Raw genomic sequence first — 18184 nt, 5'->3', positions numbered from 1 at the left:
AGGACCAAGGTCCACCTTCTACTTTTCAAGGCAGGCACATTTCTAAGCTTAGTGCCCTAGCCAAAGATATGCCAACTCTCTGGAGATAACCTATCACATTGGTGTAGACAAGCAGAGTGCTGTTGATCTCTTGGCTGACCAGCCAGGCTACCTCCTATGGTGAGACAACTGTGTAAGTTGAAACAAGTTTTAATTCCCATTTATCTGGCACTTGTGAGATTGCATCTGGAGCATTGTGTTAAATTTTGGGCTCCTTAGTACAAGCAATGCATTGACATAATGGGCAAAAATACATTTCATCTACAATTCATCTGTGCTGGATTCCAGGACTGCTGGTTTATGAAGGATGAGCTTTACAGCATTGAATCAGATCAATTTTAGCTGGAATTTTAAGAGCAGAAAAATAGGCATTTTTTCAACAAAAGCATGATCAGTTTTACTACAGTGGATACATTTTATTATTCCTAATAATGGAACAGACAGTAGTACAGATGTGTACAGACATAGCATAGACACTATTATGTGACAAGCAAGGCACTGTACAACAGGTTGCATACCATTTGTGTTTAATATTTCCATATTTTTAAGCTGTCTTTCCTTCTGTACCTTCTTCCTCTTCTCACAACCAGGAACATAGACCACACATTCTAATTGTATCATCAGCAATCTAGGAATCTCCTACAGATCAGAACAAAACTCCTTCCCAGTCATTTAACATTTCTTCCACTTTATTTTATGTCTACTGTCTGAAGTCAAAGGGTTTCTTCCCTTTCTTGCCATGTGAAAGCAATAATAGAAATTCAGCAAGAATAGGATTTTCAAGAGAGACAGTATCTAAAAGCAGTACTTAAAAGTTTAATAGAAATTGCAAAATTCACATATTTCTACCTCACCACTGAGGCTCTTGTATTCCAAAACCTTCATCTTGTCCATACATGTAAATAAGACAAGTTGGTTCCATCCCTTGGCACTGGAACCAACTGCCCAGCAGCTCATATCCAGACAGCCAAGCCCTTTCACATCCCCAGAAGGAGGTGCCTTCTGCCTAATTACTACTGGTGATAGCCTCTGGCCAGTGTGCATCCACAGATGGTGCCCAGACACTGTCTGGAGGAGCTCTAGCTGGGGCTGGAGCCACGCTAACAGCTCACAGAAGGAAAAGGTAGACACCAGTGCCCAGGGTTATGCCTTGTCCCTATTTAACCTGCTGGGATAAACCTGGCCACAACCTCCTACAGCTCTTCAATTTGCAAACTTTTCCACTCTCTCTTGGTCATCACAGAAAAATAGTGTCTGCTAAGGCAAAGCACAACTGCACTTCAAGAGTTTTGTCAGCAAGGGCTGGAAAACAGCTGGTCAGTACATAAACTTTTCAAATTTATTGTTATTATTTATCACACCTGGCTGTTTAAGGTACCTTTAAAGGGATAAGGGGACTTTTTTTCAGGAAGCAGACTGGTAGTCACATGGAGAGGAATAGGGGGTAAAACCTGAAGTACGTGTCAAGTTCTGGAAATAAAATATTAGACAAGAGGGGACAGATCAAATACTGCATGTCTGTCACTTAAAATCTGGTTTCTAAAGCTCCAAAAGACACAGGTCTTATTCTAAGGTCATGTTTCCACACCCTTCTACAGTATCTTTGCACAATTTGATTGAGACACATGCCTGAGGGGCCACCTTGTATGCACTGGCCCTGCCTGCCATTTATCACTGTGCTGGAAGCACTCATGAATTACTCTCCACATATACTGGTTTATTTAGAGATAATTTGAGTTGCTGCATGTGTGAACAGGGCCTTTCATTGAAAACCTGCAAGCAGCCAGACAGAGGGAGGGAGAGCTTGTGGGAGGGTGTGGCAAAGTGCTTCGAGCAAATGACACCCCAAACTGTTCTACCTCTGCAAAGCCAGCAGGTAGCCCACAGCACGGGGGAAGCACCAGTGCAAACAGCTGCCACTTCTTGCTTGGCCCAAACGAGGCATTCTGCATGTTTATTTAGACTCAGCTGACTATTAATGTATACACACATAATACTGACCATGGGTGTTGCAATGACATGTTTCAACATTCCAATGGAATCTTGTTTTCTATTGACCCTTTCCAGACAGACCAGAAACAGGTAATTCTAGTGAGGAGGAAAAAAAAAAAAAAAAAGAAAAAGAAAAGAAAAAGAAAACAGAACAGAAAAATTAGGAAGAAAAGAACACTTTCCTTCTTAGGATCTTGAAATAACTCAGTATTAACAGAACCTGGGTGCTGGGTGGATGCTGGGTTTCCACTCTCCTAAAGGGAAGACACATAGCTACCTGCTCTGTGAATATTAATAACAGTGCTAAGCAATGTCATGTTAATTGCCTTAGAATTACAACTGTAATTACAATTACACTTTAAAATTTTAATTCGCTGGTGCAGAAGAGGGACGCCCATGTGCAGCTGAATGTTAGCAAATCCCTGCCTAGGAGGATAGTCCCATTCAGAGGCCTCACATGAACCTCCCTGGTCTTTTGACAGCTTCCTATTCAGTCCTTACCATCCTCCTCTTGCTCTTCCCAGACGCCCAACTGTGACCCACCAACAACTGATATATGAAGGACTTGGGCACTTGTTGAGCTGAAGCAGAAAAACCCATCCTTTGGCAGTGGAGAGATTTCCTATTTAATGTGGTGATTATTAAAATGTAAACTCCTGTTCCAATTCAACTACTATGGTATCATTGGATAACTCCTAATATTTCAAAACTGGAAGGTCTGAGATAAAGATGTATATCTTGTTTTGGAACATGCAAGAAGCATGCAAGTCTGAGAGTGTATGTTGCTGTATATCAGGGTGATCATGCCAAGTAACTGCATTGATTAAATAATGTATATATTGATATATATGTTTATTGATATCAATGTAAGTCCAAAACTAGGCCACTTACTGCTCTGGTCTGTGCAAACGTTATACATACCTTTCACCTAAAAGAACTCTAGTTACATCTCACGAGGTGACAACTCCATCTAAGGACCTCATCATCACAGTACCAGTCAGCTGCATGCAGTATCACAACAGTCCCTTGAAACCAAGCTCAGTCTTTGAGGAGAACTGGCTTCCAGAGAGGCCAAAATCCTGACTGCCAAATGCATGTAAGACCAAAGACCAGCCCCTGCTAAATTAAACTTGCAAGAGTAATATTAATGATAGCTCAATCTATATAGAACTGCACTTCCATTCACCTAGATGTGCAGATAGGATTATTTCACCATCAACAAGAGCCTTTAGAATTTAGGTGACGACCAAATGTCACCATGAAGTATTTTCCTTTCCAGCCCAGATTTTGCTAGGTTTAACAAATTAGCACTGGTATCAACACACACACAGATCTTCTGTTTATGCAAGTTGACATCCATAGGGCTTTGAGCCATTTGTCTGGTGTGAAACACAATATTTCTCCATGTAGGCAAAGTGAAAAACAAAAGAGTAAGCAGGTTTGTAGAGTGATATCTTCCAGTCTGGAGACTATGTCTACCTACAGAAAGGGCCAGGAAACTACAGACCAGTCAGCCTTGTTTCAGTCCCTGAGAGAACTATGGAACGGGTCCTTACAAAAGCTATTTCCATGCAAACACATTTCAAGAACATGACTGTGAAAAGCCAACATGGACAAACTGAAGGGTCAATCCTGTTTGACCAAAAAACGTGCTCAGTGGATGAAAGGAAAGTAGTGGATATCATCATCAACTTGATTTTCACAAAGTGTTTGAAACAGCCTCCCTCAAAATCCTTTGTGACAACTCAGTGAGATATGGTCTGGGCAGATGAAACACAAAAATAGCAGAGGAACTGACTGTCAGAGGCTCAAAAGTTAAAAGGCTCAAAGTCATGCCATCAGCTGGGCACAAATTAATTTCTTCTGGAGTCAATGCAATTCAGCTATATAAGTGGTCTGGAAGGTAGGCTTGAATGCACTGTCACCAAATTTGAAGATGAGCCTAAGTTGGGTGAAGAGGTAGCAATGCTGGAAGAAAAAGTCACCATATAGAGACCTCAAGAGGCTGTTGAGATTTGGCCAACAAGAATGAAGTTTAACATGAGGTTCAGCAGAGATAAATGTCAAGTCCTGAACCTGTGATGGAATAATCCCAAGCAGGAGCACCAGCTGGGCACTGGCTGGCTGGACAGTTGCTCTGCTGAAAAGGCACAGGGTGTCTTGGCAGACAGCAAGAGGAACATGAGCCAGCCAAGTATCCTGGCAGCAATGACAGCCAACAGCATCCTGGGCTGAATTAGTGAGACTATTGCTGGTAGATGAAGAGATGTGAATTTTCTACTCAGCTCAGCACCTGTTAGGCTATATCTGGAACACACTGTCCAGTTTCTCTCTTCCCAGCTCAAGAGACATTGAAAGTCTGGAGATAGTCCAGAGGGGACCAAGAAGATTAGGGAAGTGGAGAGCTTTACAACTGAATGAATTGTGCTTGCTCAGACTTCGACAGGGAAATCAAATCACTGCCTTCCAATACCTAAAAAGTAGTTCTGGAGGAGACATGATATCTTCACAAGGATGCACTATGATAGGAGAAGAAACAATGGGCACAATTGACTTCTAGGGAAGTTCCACCTGAATATCAAAAAAATGCTTTTCTGTGAGAGCAACCAAACCAGTTGCCTGAAGAAAGTGGAATCTTTCTCACTAGAAATAATAAAGATGTAAATTGATTTGGCCTCAACTAACCTAATCTAAGGCCCTGTTTCTAATATAAAGTTGGAACAGATGGTGTCAGGAGGTCCCTTCTAACCTGGTCTAGTCTCTGTTTCTGTGATTCCTTCCTGTATCTTCTCAATAGGACACTTTGCTATGCATTTATGTCAGGGGAAAAATTGTCCTGAGCTTTTCAATTTGGAGCAGTAAGGATCCAACAGCAATTTCTTTCCATGGATGTCCAACATACAAAGATCTTTAAGATCTCTTACTAACTCAGACAGCAGCTCCAGCTCTCACATACCCAGACTTTTAATGCCCTGGATTGCACCCTAACCTGAACACCTGGCAGACACTCTCTCTGCCAGGTGTCTGCTCAGTCTAACCCTGCCCAGAGGGGCTCTGAGTCTTGTGCTTCTTGCTGGCCATGCCTCCCCAACTACAGTTTTGTTTTATGCTGTATATCATGCCAGCCTGAAGCATAAGTCCTGCCCTTCACCTCATGGGCATGGTCAGGCATGCATCTCACTGGGAGCAGCAACCTCTCATGGAAGAGGAAAAAAGGCAACTGCTACCAGTAAAGACAGAACTGGCTGGAACCAAAAGTCTCGCCTAGCAGAAACACCTGACATGGCTTGAGCCATGAGCTCCAGAAATGAACAGAGCCTCACAGATACCCTACTCCAGGGCCAGCAGCCAAAGGGTTAACTGTGGTAGCAGTAACAAGGCAAATGATTGAGCTGTCTAACCTTTTGGCTAGCCACCTTTAAACTCACCATCCCAGTGCCTCCCTGCTAGGTCCATACCAAGATGAACATGATAAGGAGGACTGGGTTTATCAGTCACACCAACATTTTTTCTTGTCTTGCATGTGGCAGACAAGCAAGGCAGCAAGTAGGCTGGCAATGAGCTGGAGCAGTGCCAGGAGCATGTGCCTGGGGAGGTGCTGGGGCCACCAAGTGCTGTCACACACCTCTGGGATGGCTTCCACCAACATGAAATTGTCTCCATCACGGAAGCCACACCTGAAATACCTCTCCAAAATTGCTTCTGATAAGCAGTGAATCCTACCCTGAGGAGTTGGAGGCATGTCTAACCCCAAACTCCTCCCTTTCCTGGCCCCAGCCACTAGCTTGCTGTAAACGAGGGTGATACAGACACCTCTGTCGCTATCAAGTACAATGAGATGTCTGAGACAATGGGAACTACTCGGTGCAGCAGTCTCTGAGGTACTTGGGATGGTGCCCAGCTGTGTTTTACTTGGCCCTTCCAGGAGACCCTGCGTCACCGCTCCTGTCCCAGCAACATGCCAGGGCAGCCACACAGGCTGGGGAGGAAAACAGGAACATTAGCAGCAGGGCTGGCAGCAGCCAAGCAGCCACCATGGAGCCACCTGGAAACGGAAAATAGGCAGAGTAGGCACCTATTTTTATGAAAAGTATCTGCAATTAGATAATAACTGATTCAGACCATGCACAGGAAGACAACATAGGCTTGAAAACAGGTATGAGGCACAACTTCACAAAAGCAGGAAACTGATGTATACTCATATTTTATACCAGTTTCCCACATTAAAATATCCAGGAATTATATCCAATCTGTCCATCCTCCCTTTGCTGAATACACTGGCTGGAAGGAACCAAACATATCAAGAGAACTGAAAGATGGTAAGCTTTTGAAGCATTTTGTGAAAACAGCTGAGCAGAGGAGAGAAATCCCAAAGTTGCCAGCCTAGCTTGGGGTGACTTCATGCACTATCACAGATCAGAAGCTTTGTATGAGGACCAGCTGTGGTCCCAGGCCTATGAGTACAGGGAAGGTACAGATAATGTCTGGATATGTGAAATGGTCGTGGGAAGGTGTCTGGCTAGTTGTCTCTGCAGGTGATTGACTCAAATGGAAGATGGGACAGGGGCCTAACATGTCAAAGAAGAAGTTGTCAGTGCTGGTCTCTGCAAGCTCTTGTGCTTGGCAAAACATGGGAAAAGTAGATACACCCAAAGAAACTGAAGTTTGGTTTAAAAAGCGTTGCAATTTCCTCCGGACACTGACCTACACCCAGTGGGCACCAGCTTTCGTCCACTGGTTTCTCAACTCCTGAACACCTCCAGTATCTCAAAAGTTTTCCCATGTTTTGTAAAATCAGGAGTCTTCAGCACAAATACAAGCAAAAAGAAATGTGAGATGGACAGAATGCTCAGTGCTCAGGCAGGGCTCAGGCACGGCTCACAGGGGTGGCCAGCACAGAGGTGGCCACCAGCAGCAAGGATGTCTTTGGGTAGCCTGAGGAGGGGGCAACCCCAGCTCCTGCCTCCTCCCTTCCCTGAACAAAAGCAGCTGCTGCTGCTGAACCACCTGGGTTTGCAGTAGAAGCATTTTGAGGCAAGTTCCTATGGATCTGGGGGCTCTCCTAAAACAGAGAGCACATAGTGATTTGGGAATGGCTTAATGCCCTTGGGTGTGGACACCTGAAATTTAGCTCCGTGGTACAGCCAGACATTTTAGAGTCCTCAATGCTAATTTTCCAGAGCTCTTCTGAGTGACCATTCACCACCTGCTAACAGGTTATGCTTGATTTTTATTTAAATCCCATCCTGATATACACAAATCACACAAGAGAGGACATCACCCCAGAAGGACCAAGTGTGGATAGACAGGTGTGACAGTGAGCATGACAAACAATGCAGTCCTGGCTGTAAAAAAATGCAGTGGGCAATGCAGCCATGTTCATGTCCCCCAGCTGGTTCATGGTTCAACCACAGAACCCAAAATATGAAGGAGAGGCAAAATAATGAAGACAAATGGTATACTGGTGTGGGAACAGTAAGAAATGGTGGGGAATCTATCTCTTGCTCAAGCAAATCTTCCTGTGTCCTGTCATAGGAAATTATTTCAAATATGCCACCTATTATAAAAGAGGGATAATCTAATTGAGGGTTCAAAATGGGAATTCCTATGGCTGAAAGAAAGAACATCCAACACAAGGAGATGCCACCTGCACACTAAGAAACAACAGTTTCACAAGAGTTGAGACTACTTAGAAAGTGCTGTATTCTAAAGCTTTTTTAGGACTTAGCAGACCCTGAGGTCCTTATCAGTGCTGGAAGCTGAGATGACTTGGCAATGTTCCTGAATATTTTCTTTAGAATGAATAAACCTGACAAGCACAATATGAGTTACAAACTGCCTTGACTTCCAGGAATAAGATGATGGTTCAAAGAAAGCAAGCCTGGAGCCCAATGAAAAAAGAGTGTATCTTACAGCAGAGCCTTCCCATCCCCACCCGCATTTTTTCAGTCCATTTTCTACCCCCTGCACTTTCATTACCAGGCAGTTGGGATGTCTCTGTGCAGCAAGACTCATTCCAACTGGCAGCTCTGGATCAAAGAGCAGTGGAAGCATTAATCAGTGTGCCTAATCACTTCCAATCGCAAGAAACTTTTCTCTGTGACCTGGCATATAAACACCGAGTCATTTCACTCACTGGTTGACGCACCAGAAACCAAACAATCCTTATCATGCCTAATTCATCTTACTCCTGTGGGTTATAGATGGATCAGCCTGCAATCGTCCAGCAGCAGTGGCAAACTTTAGGTGCTTTACTTAATCAAACTGATTAGCAACCTGTCTGTAGTGTCTTTTATCTGTTGGTGGCAAAGTAGTTTGTCAGCATTAAGTGCACCTAATTTTGTCATAGCAAAGCAAGACATGGTGACTGTATTTAAAAGCACCTCCAGTGATGTGGGAGAGCTCTTGTTTTAAGGGAGTGGGGAGGTTCGAGGCAGCAAGTTTTGCTGATGCATGAAAATTGTTTTGAAAATTAAATGAGTGAATGGCGGAGTCAGGGAGGGAGCCCAGGAATTCTGATTACCAGATATCTGTGCTGCCCATAGTACCATATGGTTTGTTGCAAAAGGAAAGGAATAATCAAACCAGACATCTGTGCCTAGAGCCTTATCTATTTGGGCACCATCCTCTGGACAGCCACACTCTGAGCACAAACAAAGAGTAATGAGATCTCCTCTACCCTCGGCGGATCCGCAGGGGGACGTGGTGCCTCCTGCACTGGTTCAGGTTAATATGTGTGTGATCGCCACCTGTTTGGGAGTTTGCTCCCATGGTAACACTGATTTCTTACTTAATGCCAAGAGCAGAACAACAGCCCTGTCACTGTTGCAAGGAAAGCTGACAAAAAGCTAAGGTTGCTTTAGCTTTCCTCAGCTTTCACTCGGGTGCCCCTGACTTGGGGGGAAAAAAAAGCAGAAATAATTATGCAGAAGGTCAGCCTGTTCCAGGCCAGTTTGTTCCCACTTTGAAGGAGAGAGATGTGACGGGTGGCAGAGAAACCTGCTGCTACACCTGACAGACTCTCATGGATAAGAGCTGGTGATGGAGCCCTGCAGAAGCTGTTTGCAAACTTGCATGACCTGCCTTGAACCTTGCCCAAAACTATTCCATTCTTTTCTTCATTGCATGGTGCCGGAGGCAATCCAGCTCCCTTTCTGCTCTCTTCTGGACACCAGCAATATTTCTTCACCTTGAGAGAAGATGCCTTCAGGGAGAAGTGTGGGGAGGTGAGGAAGGACGGGAAGAAATGCACGAGTGCATGGAGACGTCCCTCCTACACTGATGCAACCCCATCTGCTGCGGTGGAAAGTTAAACGAAGGATTTCCTGGTGGAAAGGCTGCCAACTCGAAGCTTGGGAGAGCTGGTTTTCAACACCTGCTCAGCCACAAGCTTGCTGCCTGGCCTTGCACAAGTCACTCAAGACCCACATGTATAATGGTACTGACATATCTGGCTGCTGGAAGGAAGTCCTCGACACTGAGCTGGTTGGCTGCAGAGGATTAGGCATCTATGAATAAGTTTGGCATAAGGCAACACATCCAACAATGGCTGCCAACCAGGGCAAGAAGAGATGCCAAAAGTCAGGAGAAATTTCCCCTCCCCAAAGGTCTCTGCTGTTTGAATTGCACATCTCTGTGGGAGCCTGCTGGTGGGAGGGCAGCAAGGGCTGGTTCACCCTCTGCTGATCCAGCACCTGCAGTGGCTTAGCACATTATCACTCCTTGCTCCCATCTCCCTGCCCCAGGTTTCTGCAACCATTCACAGACCCCAAACTGTGCTTTATCCCTTTGATTCCCAATCCCAATCTGCTGCAGAGGTTTAATAAACATGACTGGACATGCAGGGGACAGGCAGGACATCTGGAAGCAATAGCATTTCCACAAGCTTCAGGGAGCAGTGCCAGGGCTAGTCCCTGGGTGTCTCGTCTCCCTGCAGATGGCTGGGGACAGGGATTTTGTACCTCTGCTTGTCACCTGGTGGTCAGGCACCAGGAAAAGGGAGGCTTTGGATATGGAGTTGTGCACAAACGCTAGGCAGCTCTCAAGGAGCCATGCAGAGCCGTATCTCCCTCCCGTTATGAGCAGAGAATGCTATTTCCTTATTGACGTGGCTGACACAGTGTTAAATTTTGGTAGTAACTCATACCCTGAGGCTACGAGGTCCCAGGCAGGCAGGGGGTCACTGCCAGGCTCACCTGAGGCTGGACACTCCCAGCAGCAGCACTCTGAGCACTGGGGAGCTGTATCAGCATCCCATGTCTCGGGCTTGCTACTTTTTCTGCAGCTGTTCAGCCAGCCTGTTTCCTATCACCAAATGGGAATAAAGACAGAAGACAGAGGCAACGCCTCAATCTCACAGTGACAAAAGCAGACAGACAGAGACTGGAATATTCTCACACACCAATATTCAAAAAACAATTTTTTTCATAGATAACCAGCTCATATTGCGTCTTTCCTAAGCACTGACTGAGGATAACAGGGAGAAAGGTCTCAGGAGATGCAACACCAAGATCGTCCTTCCCTACACCTGACAAGTGCCAAAGAAAAATCAGGGACTCATGGAAGAAAAAACACTCCTGCTCCTACTGTAAGGCCAAAGCTGGGAATGCCAAAGTTATCAGACAGTGAACTATTTTGATAATGATTAAGAAATGCCACTAAGCTCTTCTGAACTTCACACAAACCACGCAGCTTAGATCTGTTAATTTCCTAAGGTAAATCCAACGTGCTTCTCCAGGAAGAGAGTAACTATGGAGTTGACTTTTCCAAACCCAGAGGAAGCTGCTGGCATGCCTTCCCTGCAAAGGCAGACCTGTTGTGGAGAAGAGCAGCTTAGCAAAATCTTGGATAAATCATAGCCAAAGGTCCTTCCTCCCACAAGCCGGGAGAGATGTGGGTGAGCTCAGTGGGCCTTGGGAGCTCCCTGCTGCTAAATGAAGGTGATGTACCCTCCCTCTGGGTGTCTTTTGTGCTCAGCCTTGGCACTAATGGCAGGCTCCAGAGCTCAGGGACCAGAGCAAGCACCCTCTTGCACTTATCTGCACTGATGGGCTCTACACAAGAACAAAGTGCTTGATTCAGCTGCAGTGACTGTGAGATGCACACTGCTGACACCTGAAAGGGAGCCAAGGAAAATGGAGAAAGGAGTGCTGGGAGGTCCTTTTTCCTTATCCCCTTCCAATCACTGGAAATTTGTTATTGGTGACACAAAAAATGTTGTAGGACACACGAAAGCACCGCAGTCTGGGCAGACGGTCAGAGCAGGATTGCTGCTGTTCTCTCCTGTCCTGCTGCATTTTTGAAGTTCACACGATTATCCTTCCCATTCTGTATTCATTTGCTAATGTGATTTGAAAGTGGGTCAAAATGAAACAATTGCCATTTTGCTGAAGCTTAAAAGGAAAAAATAGGAGATAACTAAAACGCAATGTTTGGCCTCTCCTCATCCTTATTTTTCTTTTGACACTAACTTGTTTATGAGAAATCATTTAACTTGTGAAATGAGTAAATATTTTGATTACAAAAAAAAAAAAACTAAACAAAACCAACAACCCCCCCAAAACCAAAAACAACAATAAAAAAACCCAACACTGAAGGAAGAAAAGGGGAAAAAATCACAGCTTTCTCAGTCCCATGAAATACATCTCATTAATTCAAAACTTAAATTAAAATTCAGGCATTAAAAAAGTTTATTCCACAGCTCCCACCACTCTCATGTTTTCTGTAAAAACTCACACTTTTCACATGGTTCAAAGATACATAATGGATGTGAGTTTTATAACTGCATCATCACTCCTTTAGTTAAAAACCAAACTGTCATCCATTAGTGAATTAATGTCAAATAGGTGAAAGAGGTTTGTACTTCAGTTATTCAGACGGCCAAAAGAAAAAAAAAAAAACCAAACAAAACCACCAAGAAATCAATGTGATTTGTGTCCAGGGAGGAGGTAGTTTTCCCTCACTGTTCTGGACAGCCATTCAAAGGCCCTGGAGCATCACTCTGTCCAGGGAGTCCAGCCAGGCCTCAGCAGCCCAGGGAGTGCCAGAGCCTTGCATCCTCCAGGGTCCAGCAAGGGCTGCAGCCAGCAGGACACTGCACACAGGAGGGGGAAAGCTTGGTGCTTGTCTGGCAGCTCAGCAGCCCTTCTGAGGAGCACACGGGAATCATCTTCTCAGCAACATCTACCTGGAAAGGGGACATGGGTTATAGTTTGCTGCAAATAGTCCACTGCTATTATCCTCTCAAAGCCCAGAGGTTTTGGATTTGATTTTTATCCATTGCTGTTTATCTATTCAGATGCCCTAATCTAAAGCCACAGAAAAGTGGTAACATCTGTGGGAGCTCAGGGATGGAAGGCTGGCCTCATGATAAGCCATCATGGGATGCCATCCTGACAGCAAACTGAGACAACTGGCAAAAGAGTCATGCTGCTCCTTGCCAGTGGCAAGAGCCCTCCCTCCATCCCTGCAAAGCAGCCTACCCCAGGACAGCTACCATGTTTGAACTCAGCCCTGAGGACGAGCTCACAGCTGCTTCCCAAAATGGCATGCCTGGAAGGACTGGGATGGGACAAGCCAGGGTGCAGGGAAAGAACTGGGAAAACATTTCACCAGAGTGACAACAAACCTCTGCAAACATCTCCCTCCTTTCTGAGCACCACACAAAGAGAAATACTGCAGAAGATGGGTTTGCTTTTAATAATGAACAAAATACCCCAGCTCTTTCTTATTAAAGACTTACCACTGATTGCTGTCTTTATCTCTTTTTACACTGCTGTCCTTTCATTCTTCTGAAGGCAGGCAGAGGAGTGCCCAGTGCTGCACTGCTGGGGTTCAGCAAGTGGGTCATGTTTGGTACAGGACCTCCAGAGACTGCTCAGCTGCAAAGAGCTGATTAAAGTTTCCATATAATTTTCATCTCAGGTGGTGTCAGACGGTCCTTTGTTAAGTTCTTTGTTCCACTAACTCCTCATCACGCACACAGGCAGTGAGAGGGGCGTTCACCTCACACAGCTTCAGACATCCAAAGCACAGGAGTCCACATCTCAGCCAAATTTCTGGTCTCCCACATGGCTGGAGACCAACAGCCATTACCAGGGGGAAAGCCAGATATCTTAGACACCTGTCTTAAGATGACATGGCTCCAAAGCATTTTGTCCTGACAGTTTACACTATTCCCAGTGTTGTGGCAGGACTTCTCTACCCCAGGGAGGGGTAGAAGGTGCTTCCCTTCTTTGAGGGAAGAAGGTGTTGGGGAGTACCAGAGTTCTGAGCATAAAGGCAGAAAAACACGAAGAGTCCGTCCTGCCTTCACTACACTGCGTATCAGTCCCTTTCACCCAAGACCTCTACACAGTAAGCCAAATATTTTAGACTAAAGTTGCAATGCTAGAGAGACAGTTCCTCTAAAATCTGGAAAAGGACACAGAAATTCTAAGGGTTCCTCCTTACCCCAAACCTGCTGATCAAAACTTTCTTCCTCTAGATGTGGTCACCCCCTTGCCAGCCTTCATCCCAATTAACCAAACACACTGCACTCCTCAGACCTGGAGTCAAGGCAAACCCAAGTCATCTGTGACTTTCCAGGAATTCTTCCTGGCACTTCCTCTCCCTTCTTCAAGTACAGACACCAGGCAGCGTCCCCCTTTAAAAGGACAAAGTCACGAGTCACATCCCTGCTCCTTCTGGCTCTCCAGAGTTGCAGGGTTCCTTTCTGTCTCACAGCTCCATCACGAGCTTGCTCTCACATGATTACACATGAGGATCCCACAGGCTCTCCTGACACAGTGCTCCCCAGATGGGCTCACACACACTTCAGACAGAGCCTGAATTCTTTGTTCCCAGCTACACACATTCAACTACCACACCTAACAGTGTGGGGCTGGTTATTTTACCACATTGTGCTGTTTAATCAGATACCAGGCTACAAGCTGATTATATCCTTACTACTAAAGAGTGTGAGGAGATATTCCCAATCACTGCCTTGCTGCAGGATCCCATGGCACACAATTCCCACGGGCTCTGCTGCAGTGATGAGTCGGTCCTCAGGTGTTTGTTAAATCAGGGCTGGCACGAGGCACCATCTACTCCTGTGGTCACAGCAGCCCATAATAACCAAGGTAGAGTTGCTTTGGCCACCCACCCATACTAAAATTTAAATAACAAGCCAATTTCATCCTCTTTCTGGAACAATTCGAAAGCAACACAGCATGATGAAAGGACAAGGGAACAGATGCGTTTTGTTGTCTGCATGCTACCAAGGCAAACTTTTCATGGAAACTCAAACCCTCCCTCAGAACACCCTGACTATGTGATTCATAAATTCTAAGAGCTGAGAGAAACCAGCAAAATTATTTTGTCTGTCCGCCTGCCTAATAAAGACCACAGAATTTCATACAGTGATTTCTGCCCAAAGCCCAGTAATTTGTGGTTCAAATAGAGTATCTCAAGCAGCCCACTGTCCAGCTTTGATGTGAGGATGTCCAATGAGGCGCTAACCACTTCCCATGCTGTCAAAAACTGGCTCTACTACAGGTTGCCTGCATCTCTTCACCACTGAGTAACTTTTATAGCCTTCCCAAGGACATTAGAACTTTTAAGCATTTTTATCCTCTCTGTCAAAATTCTCAAACCATCAGAAAGAGGGAAAACAGAGATTCTGAGGCACAAAACACTAAGCAAATACACAGGAAAAGAAGAATAACAGAGAATCTCTATGTACCCTTCTGCTGTGATTAAATGGATAAAATCTATATTAAAATGCAACTCAGGGTCCACTAATTTTCCCACTCCAGATAAATCAGTGGAAAGATTATTTTGGTACAAAACATAACAAAAAAATTCCAAATGTGCACCTGTGTGACTTCTAGGAAATCACATTTGTTTGGTTACTAAAGTAGCTTTTCCTGCCACTTATAAAGCTTGCTACAGTTTCATAGCAATAAATATTTCCACAGCAGAGAGTGGACAGAACAAAATCTACTTCGAAACCAACTCCTAAAAGATGGCCCTAGTAAAAAGACAGCTCACTGCTGAACACCCCTTCTGACTTTTTGTTTCCAAATTTCTGTGGTTGGTAGCACTGATGGGGAAAGAATTTTTTTTCCTTTTTTAAGGGGAAAAAAAAAAAAAAAGCCAAAATGGCAGCAGTCCAGAAGGCTAAAAGACTCCTCCAAGATGAAAAATATTTATGTTGAGCACAGAATTAATACAAGCACTTCTTCCTTGTATCTTGTAAGTGCAGCATTTGATGACAACCCTGGTGATTAAGTTCCTCCACCCACAGATCTACAAAAGCCCAAGCAACAGCCTTGAGACTTCCCTGCAACATCAGCCTGTGTTGGAGGATGGGAGGGGGCCTCAAAAACCATCTCTTAAATCCACTCCAGTTCCTGTTCACCACTAAGTAACCATATTCACGTTTAATAAAACCAGGCCAGAAGGTTCATTCCAACAGTGTCTCTTTTACTGACACTTTCAAAGAGATGCTTTCTCACCCTCTGTCTGCTCCAGCCAAACTTGGGCTGAAAACAAATTGTCAGGATGGATATCAATGGTCCCGTGGTTCAGACTCTGCTGGGATGAGCCTGGCTCCATTTTCTGCTCCCCCCACAGAGGGATTAGTCTCACCTGCAGAGCAGGTAAAGGTGCAGCTCCAGGTCATGAAGGTGCTGGCTGTGGTCAGTGTGTGCTGCTAATAAAGGTACTGAGTGTCTGTGTAGGAAGTCTCTCGGGGGCTGAAGCCCACACTTAATTGCACATTGTTACAGCCATACTTTTTGTGAGGTGATAGCAGTAACACCTCTGGCCATGGCTTTCCCAGCTGTCCATGAGGTTCTGCTACTACACCAGACACAGGACTACAGCAACAGGAGCAATATCCATGTGGAGAAGAACAGGACACGTAGGCTTATGAATTAGACACTCATCTAACAGGGCAGCTCTACACAAAACATCTGGTGTTTTACTGCATGTGAAACTTCAGACTGTTTTAAGGCAGAGTGAAGGTGCTCTTCTTTCAGATTTCAGGCGCCACAACTTTGTGCATTGAAACTCTTACATCAATTAAAACTCTGTGTTAACATGTACGGGTACAATCCAAACTGGCACAACCTGTGTAAAACAAAAGTGCACCTGAAGCAGGAACAGCTGGGCCCCATTTCTGTACACACAGACCTGCAGAAATCATCATGTAAAGATGCTGTATGGTCACATAACTGCACTGACACTGAAGGAATTCAGACTTAAGAGTGGCTCAGCTGAAAAGTATTGCTTCTGAAAAAACCAAAAGCACTGTTTTTTGAGGTCCTGGGTAACCAACAGTTAAAGCTCTGCTTTCAAATCATCCATCCTGAAGTGGTCATAGCAGGTAAAAGTAGCAATCCTCATAGTGCAACAGTGCAGAAGATGGAGTGAAACCCCACAGCCAGTTTAAGTATAAGCCTCACAGTTTCCATTACTGCTACTGTAATGATTTTGCAACTCTCATTTATTTTTCACCATTTCAGCTGCTATTTTGTGGCAAATATTTGGGGGGGGGGGAAAAAAAGAACCCAAAACCCCAGAGACTGCCCATCCTTGACAGGAACAGTCCTGGCATGCCTGGAATGTATAAAACCACAAAAGACCCATTTCTGTTCATATTACTCCTTATGAAATCCCCTTTTAAAGACAACTCAGCACTGGAGGCTTTAGGCACTCAGCAGAGCCCTTACAGGATTGCCTTTTACTTTGAAATGTGACTTATCAGCCAAAGCCCAGGCGGGTTTGGGTATCTGACTGTTGTGCCTTTTGCTTTGAACTCCGGGACCGTTACGTGCACAGCCGCCAAACTGGTCAAGCCATTTTCCTCCCCTCCTTTGTTCCGAGGCTCAGGATAGATAAAAGCTGCACCAGCCTTGCTGCCTCATCAGTACCAATTTGGCTGTTAATTTTACATTTAAGGGAAAAAAGCAAATAATAAAACCCAGCACCACACATATGATTATCACTGTTACCCACACAAAGGCCAGAACAACCACAGCATGATTCAACAAGGCCTGGGCTGCAGTGGCTATCTCTGGACACACATGAGAATGTTCTTTGGCAATGCCATTCTGCAGCTCTCTGACATGTCCTTTTCTGTTTCTGAGTCTTTTTTCATCCTCACAGCCTGTTGTAACATCAGCAGGGTGGCAGCCTGGTGAGAGCAAGGCTTTGATCAGACCAATCCACTTACAGGGACACCTGTAGGGCACAGGCTGAGCAGATGCCCAGGGAAGCTGTGGATGCCCAAGACAGAAGGTGTCCCTGCCCATGGCAAGGCAGTTCAACTAGATGATGTTTAATCACTTCCCATCCAAACCAGTCTGTGATTCTATGTGAGTCTGCTTTGCTGGAGCAATGAGGTGATTAACTTGTGTTACTGCATTAGTGAAGTGCTGCCCACACCATCTCTTGAGGTGCCTCAGTTCCTGTTTAAGTTACTAGGCAAACTTTTTCCTGGCTCTTTTTGCTTTTTGTCTCTCTTTTTTTCAAGCCTGAGGTTTCTGGGATCACCTTTCCAGGTAGATCATCACTACAGGCACGTGGCAATCTGTAGTGTGAGGCTCATGTCTGGCTTGAACTTCAGAAAGCATCAGCTCAATGCAAGATCAAGCTGAAACACAGAGACTGTTAACCCCAATTTCCAGCACTTACTGCCTTTTGTTTCTGAAGACTGACATGGAGCCCTGCAAAATGCAAGCACTGTAGTTCACAAGCAGGACATCTGCAGGACAAACATTAAAGACTGTAAGAAAGCACATGCAAAGAAGTATCTTGTACAGAATTGAAAAAAGTAAAGATAAATGATAAGCAGGAATTCCCCGTGGGCTGAGTTTATCAGTGTGATTGCTTTCAGGACTTTTTTTCTTGTTGTATCACCTTGATTTGCATACAAAACATCTCTAACAGGAAATAGCATCTGTCCTGGAAAAAACCAAGAAGGATAAGGATTTTTGCTACCAAGAGTAAAGCGTCTTTTGTTACCATATGACATGCCAGAGAGCCCCCCTCCTCACAAAAGCAACTTGCATTGGCACATTGCAGCTCTTCACTCCTTGCTCTGCATCCCATCCCAGGGACAGCAGTGCATAATGCAGCTCCTCAGGAGAGCTTCCATAGTTAGAAATAT

The 18184-nt window shown here is 44.9% G+C and overlaps 1 long non-coding RNA gene across 6 annotated transcripts in view; it reads right to left on the bottom strand.

Annotated features, from left to right (window-relative positions):
• Nucleotides 1–18184, bottom strand: part of LOC106860581 (uncharacterized) — a 154964-nt gene that overhangs the window by 12152 nt on the left and 124628 nt on the right. For 5 of the 6 annotated variants that reach the window (XR_015808524.1, XR_015808525.1, XR_015808526.1 and 2 more), the window contains one exon: nt 1–18184. This exon is cut by the window's left edge and continues 12152 nt beyond it. This is a non-coding gene — a long non-coding RNA (uncharacterized LOC106860581). The other variant, XR_015808527.1, reaches the window with a different exon arrangement.

The sequence above is a fragment of the Sturnus vulgaris genome, chromosome 1 (genome assembly GCF_052056855.1).
Source record: "Sturnus vulgaris isolate bStuVul1 chromosome 1, bStuVul1.hap1, whole genome shotgun sequence".
In the NCBI taxonomy this organism is placed as follows: Eukaryota; Metazoa; Chordata; class Aves; order Passeriformes; family Sturnidae; genus Sturnus; species Sturnus vulgaris.
Note: the sequence above shows the minus strand (reverse complement) of the source record. Positions and strands in the feature narration are given on the sequence as shown.